Source organism: Gracilinanus agilis, chromosome 1, assembly GCF_016433145.1.
Source record: "Gracilinanus agilis isolate LMUSP501 chromosome 1, AgileGrace, whole genome shotgun sequence".
In the NCBI taxonomy this organism is placed as follows: domain Eukaryota; kingdom Metazoa; phylum Chordata; class Mammalia; order Didelphimorphia; family Didelphidae; genus Gracilinanus; species Gracilinanus agilis.
The window spans coordinates 709,507,472-709,514,012 of record NC_058130.1 but is presented as its reverse complement, the minus strand read 5'-3'; positions in this window follow the sequence as shown (position 1 = coordinate 709,514,012).

Below are 6,541 nucleotides of genomic sequence, written 5' to 3'. Positions count from 1 at the left end.
CTGTGTATATGTGATTTTCCCCTCCCCTCTCCCCCCATCCCTTGTGAATTCCAAAATCCTAGATAGGGTGGTAAAAATGACTGACAATTTACATCCCTGTTGCTCAGAGTCAAACATAGAAGAGCAATTAAGGGCTGAAACTTCTAAAAACCCATATCCCTCTGTGTGGGTATTTCCTTTGGTTCATGCAACTTTGGGCATTTCATTCTCTAAATACAGCCTAGGAACATCAGGGGTCTGGCTGGCTTCACTCTCTCTTTCCTAGAAGAGCCTCAGTTTAGTAAATCCCTAAGAGGTTGTTCCCTTGAGCTACTTACTTTCACTTAATTGCAATGTTGTTGCAAGTTCTTATTGTAACCAGATAATTTGTTGGTTATAAGGATATATCATCATTCAACCTAATTTTGGGGATGGGGAAATTAAAGCCCAAAGAGGGAGTGAGTTGCCCAAGGTCATACAAGTAGTAAGGAGCAGAGAGGAAGAAGGGAAGTGACCAGTAGGTATAGTGTATAAGCTGTGAGCTAAAAAGATCTTGGAATTTCAGAATAGGAAGGAACCCAACTCTGCTATGTACAAGAGTGGGGCTTGTCTGAGCTGTGTCTGAGCTTACCAGGGAGGGATTTGTTTAGTAAATGCAAGATAATTTGAAGAGGGAGAAATATCTTACAGCTGGGAGGTCAAGAAAGATCTCTCGTAAACAGATGTGGCACTTGAGCTGAGCCTTGAAGAAAGGTTTAGATTCAAATATGGAGAGGTGAGGAGGGAGAATATTCCAGACATGGTGGAAAAGCACAGTTACAGGAGTATCTTATCTGAGACTAAGGGAATAGAAAACAAAAGCAGCCCCTACTCTCAAGGATCTCACAATCTAATAGGAGAAATTGTGCAAACAGCTATGTACAAATAAGATTTTTACAGAATAACTTGTAGGTAATTTTAGGCACTAGCAGTAAGGGTAACTGGGAAAAGACTTGCAGGGTGTGAAAATTTAACTAGGATTTGAAGGCAGTCAGGAGGTGGAGAAAATCAGGACAAGCATTCTAGGCATGGGGGGTAGTCAATATAAATGCACCAAATTTGCAAGTGGAGTGTCTTATGTATGGTACACCAGGAAACCAGTGTCATTGATATGAGTATGTGAAGGAGAGCAAGGTGTAAGAAGACTGGAAAGGTAGGAAGAACAAGGTTATGAAGGGTTGGTAAAGCCAAACAGAGAGGGGCAGCTCAGTGGATCAGTGGATTGAGAACCAGGCCTAGAGATGGGAAATCCTGGGTTCAAATCTGACCTCAGATACTTCCTAGCTATGTGACCTTGGGCAAGTCACTTAACCCCCATTGCTTAGCCCTTACCACTCTCTGCCTTGGAAGCAATACTCTGTATCAATTCTAAGATAGAAGGTAAGGGTTAAAGAAAAGAGAGAAGAATATTCTGTCAATAAATATTAAGCACCTACTATGTATCAGGTAAAAGAGGCAAAAGACAGTCCCTGTCCTCAAGAAGTTTACAATCCAATGGGGGAGACAACATGCAAACCAATATACAAGCTATATATAGAACAAATAGGAAATAATTAGCAGAGGGAAGGCACTAAAATTAAGGTGGATTGAGAAAGGCTTTCTGTAAAAGATGGGAATTTAGTTGAAACTTAAAACTAGAGAAGTCAGTAGGCAGAATTGAGGAGGGAAGAGCTTTCTAGGCATGGGACATAGCCAGAGAAAATGCCTACAACCAAAAGCTAGGAGTGTCTTGTTCATGCAACAACCAGGAGACAGATGTCACTGGATCAAAAGGGTATGAATCAGGGGGGCCTATGGTGTAAAGACTAGAAAGGTAGGAGAAGTTAAGTTATGAAGGGCTTTGAATTTGCCAGAGAATTATGTATTTGATGAATAGGAGAAGTGACATTGTACTTGAGCTGTAAGAGAATCACTTTGGTGGCTGAATGAAGGATAGATTGGAGTGGGATGAGACTTAAGGCAGGGAGACCCACCAGTAGATTATTGGAGTAACCAAAGCACGAGGTGATGAGAGCCTATACCAAAGTGATGGCAGTGTCAGAAGAAAGAAGAGTATACAAGAGATGTTTCAATGTGTAAGAGTTAAATTAATGTGAATACTTGAAGTATTATTTTATAAAAGTTTATTATCTGACAAAATAGATCCACAGGACGAAGTTTTCTAGCTGCTCAAAATGCCTGCTCCACCAAAGCCACCAACAGGAAGGAAAAAGAGACGTAGACATGGAACTCCACCCAATTTATATCCTGTCTACATCAGCATGTAACGATAGGAAGTGAATAGGATGCTGGGAATAGTAGTTTTGCTAGAGATCATAGTTTTTAAGGTAACAGATTCAAATGACACAATCTCCCCTGAGATCTTTTGGAAGACTACTCTCCCCAAAAAACATAACCAACTTATAAATTACAATAATTTGGGAGTAAAAGGAAAAGACCATTCCTTTCATCCCTTACTGTGCCTTTCTTCCACTTTACCTGGATCAATTACAACTAAAGCTTTGCTTAGGACAGCCCAGGGGGCAGTCAGTTGATTCTGATTCATCACCCATAATTGCACACGTGGGTCACAGACCTCACCCACTTAAGGATAAGTGGAGTGTATATGCTTCTGGTGATTAAATCTAAAAATGGGCAGGGGAGAGTTAATCCCATCTTCACAATCCCCCTATGATCATTTGGGAGACCAGTCTCCCCAATTGATCATTTGACATAATCATCTTGTATCCCTAAAAATCTTCTAACTACAGGTGCATACAAAATTGCACTTTCTAAGAGGAAACTACAATAGTTAGATAAGAGAGAAATAGAAGAGAGAGAAAGCAAAACCAATGTTTGCTAGGTGCATTGGCAAAAAGCCAATTAGGGGGCAGTCCCCTTTGGCAAAAAGGTTTACATTCAAAATAAATGTGTTCAACCCCTTCAGTTCAATCAATTGCACCCCAAAGTTCATTCTGGATCTTCTTGTTGCAGTATAGGTTTCTGCAGTCATCTTTCTCCAAATAGTTCATCCTCTGGATTCAAGGAATTAGCAGACTTCTTTCCCTGAAATTTTTCTCAAACAAAATTTTAAATTGTGGATTTTATGAAAATATAATACAATCCTCTCTGAGGAGGGTGTTGACCAACACCCAGATCAACTCAGGATACATGGTTGAGTTATGGGGTGTATGAGCCAATTATCAAAAGAAAAGCCAAAAACATAAAAAGAAAAATAAATAGAAGAAAAATTAAACTTTGGGAGAAAGAAAAAATTAAAAATCAGAGTCAAAATGTCAAAAATCTATGTATATAAAATTTTCTGAGTAAACAAGAATAAAATCATAACAGGCCCTTGCATTAGGGTCCAATCAAAGCAATTTCTGTCCCTCTAGTTTGTAGGACAAAATGCAGCAATATTGCACTTACCCATTGACAGCCAGTACTACTGTAGGAAGTTGCCAAACTGTAAGAGAGAAAAAAGAACTAGATTTTTGTGTAAAAGGGGAGTGTCATTCTCTTGTTTAATTTACCTCTGGGTCCCTTTTGCTCAGGCCTCTTAAGCCCTGGTTTGGACAGGGCCAGAGTAAATATCTACTCTCTCTGATTTTCTTACCTTCATTCTCTCTCCTTTTGTAAATAAACTATCATAAAAAATCATTTGGAATTGAGTAATAATTCCTGGCAATTTACACTCTTATAAATTTAGTCAAACGCTTTTATTTTTACCCCTTACATTCTGGTCCTTACATATGGTAAAACTGGCAGACCTTGGGATGAATTGATACGGTGGGGTGAAAGATAATAAGTTGAGAATGGTACCTATGTTGGAAATCTGAGGGACTGTGAGGATAGGGCTTCCCTCTGCAATAATAGGAAAGTTAGGAGTGGGGAAGAATTTGGGGGGGGTGGGAATGATGAGTTTTGTTTTAGATATGTTTAAGACATCTACTGGATATTCAGGATATCTGAAATGAAATTGAAGAGGGATGAGTGAAGGTCAGGAGAGGTTATGACAGGATAGACAGATTTAAGAATCATCTGCATAGACATACTAAGTCAATGGGAGCTGATGAGATCACCAAGCAAAATAATATAGAGTGAAGACAGGATCCTGAGAGTGGCTCCGATGGTTAGAGGACATGATCTGGAGGAGACTCCAACAAAGGAAACTGAGAAGAACAGTGTTATAGGTAGGAGAAGAACCAGGAGAGATGGAACCAAGAGAGAAGAGAGAATCAAGGAGGAGAGGGTGATCAATAGTGTCAAAGGCTAAAGAAAGGTCAAGGAGAATGAGGATTGAGAAAAGTCCATTGGAGTTATTAAGAGATCATTGGTTACTTTGGGGAGAGCAGTTTTGGTGGAATTTTGAGGTCAGAAATTGGTTAGTAAAGGATTAAGAAGAAAGAGGAGAAAAAATGAAGATGTGTTATAGATAGATTTTGTGATGAATTTAACTACAAAGAGCAAAAGAGACATAAGACTATAGTTAGCAAAGATGGACAAATCAAAGTGAGGTTTTCTTATGTTGGAGGAAGACGTGCCTGTTTGTAAGCAGTAAGGAATGAGCTAGTAGAAGGAGGGAGAGATTGAAAATAAGTGAGAGTGGGGAGGGATGATAGAGGGGGGGCAAGGTGTAAGAGAAGACTGAATGGAATGGGATCACAAGTAGAAGGATTAGCCTTGATTAGAAGAAATATGAGACAAGGGTGAAAGAGAAGATAGTGGCAGATAGGCAATAAGAAAGAGTCCCAAAGGAAATAGGGAGTTAATAGCAAATAGTCTTGATTTGTTCTGTTAAATATGAGGCAAGGTTCTCAGATTAAAAAGGCAGAGGCCATGCCATAGGAAATTTGAGGAGGGATGAGGTTTAGAAGAGCTGCTATGAAGAGTGAGCTAACGAACTGATAAGAAAGGGTATAGTATGGTTGCCTAGCAACAGTGAGGGCCCAAATGAGGTTATGTAACATATAATTGTAATAAATCTAATCAGAATGGTTGCAAGATTTTCTCCACCTTTGTTTAGCAGCACACATATAGAAATAAAGGCTGAGACTTGACTAGGCATAATCCCTCATATGATGGGGATGGGGTGGAGGAAGGGAGCTAGGAACTATGTAGAATTTTTTAAATTAAATTTTTTTTCAATTACATATAGAAACAAATTTTGACAATTATTTTCTGACATTTTATGATTCAGATTCTCTCCCTCCCCCTCCTTTTACCCCACAAGGTGGTAAATAGTCTGATAAAGGTTAGACCAGTACTTTCATGGTTAGACCAGCAATACACATTTCCATATTGCTTATACTATGACAGAAGACACATATCACACATACAATTTAAAAAAACTCATGAAGGAAATAAAGTAGAAGATGGCATGCTTCGATTTCCAAACTGTTCCTTCTTTGGCTATGGATAGCAGTTTTCATCTGAGTCCCTGGCAGATGCCTTGGAAATTTTATAATAGTTTAGTATTTCACAGTTAATCATTGTACTATATTTGTTATTATATACAAAATTTGCTCACTTCACTTTGCATCAGTTTGTATAAGTCTTTTCAGGTTTTTCTGAATTCATCCTGTTTGTCATTTCTTATGCACAATAGTATTCCTTTACCACCATATCCCACAACTTGTTTAGTCATTCCCTAATTGAAGGACACCCACTCAGTTTCCAGTTCTTTGCCATTACAAAAAGAGCTGCTAAAAATATTTTTGTACAGGTGGATCATCTTCCCTTATCTCTGATCTCTTTGGGATACAGACTTAGTAGTGGTATCGCAGGGTCAAAGAGGATGTAGTTTCATAGGTCTTTGGACATGACTCCAGAATAGTTATTATTTCAGAGAAATGTGTAGAACTGAATTGGCTTACCAAAGGGTCAAGATGGGGTCAAAGAGAGTGGAGCTGACCTGGGAGAGAACTGAGGGTTCAATTGAAAAATAATGAAAAGTAAGATTTTATAAGGGGAGGCAAAAAACCAATAGGTTATATGGTCTAATAAGGGAACTTCAATAATTAAGCATTTATGAAGCACCTACTATGTGCCAAGTGTTTGGTATATATATATATTTATTTATATATATATGTGTGTGTGTGTGTGTACACATATATATATATACTATATATACTAATATACTAATATATATTATATATATTATATAAACAAAAAATAAAATTGTCCAAACCCTTGTGGAGACTTAAATTCTATAAATTCGAGGGCAGAGAGGCTTATTTTCCTTCGCGAAAGCAGTCAGGGTATTTAGTTAGGCAGGTAACAGGAGGTCCCCCAAAAAGAAGGACTACCTTACAGACAAAGGCACAAGTAGCACACAACAGCACAGGACTAACCATTCTTGGCAACTGGTGAGACCATTCGCGCATGCGCAACTAGAACAGACGCGCCCTTCTGCGAGAAAAGCGAGGTCAGATGCTCAGTAACGATTGGCTTTTTTGTACGTCTGTTGCGCCCGAAGGCCAATAGGAATCGGAGAACACAAACGAGGCCTGGTTGGTGACTGTTTGAATTTGGGCGGGCTTGG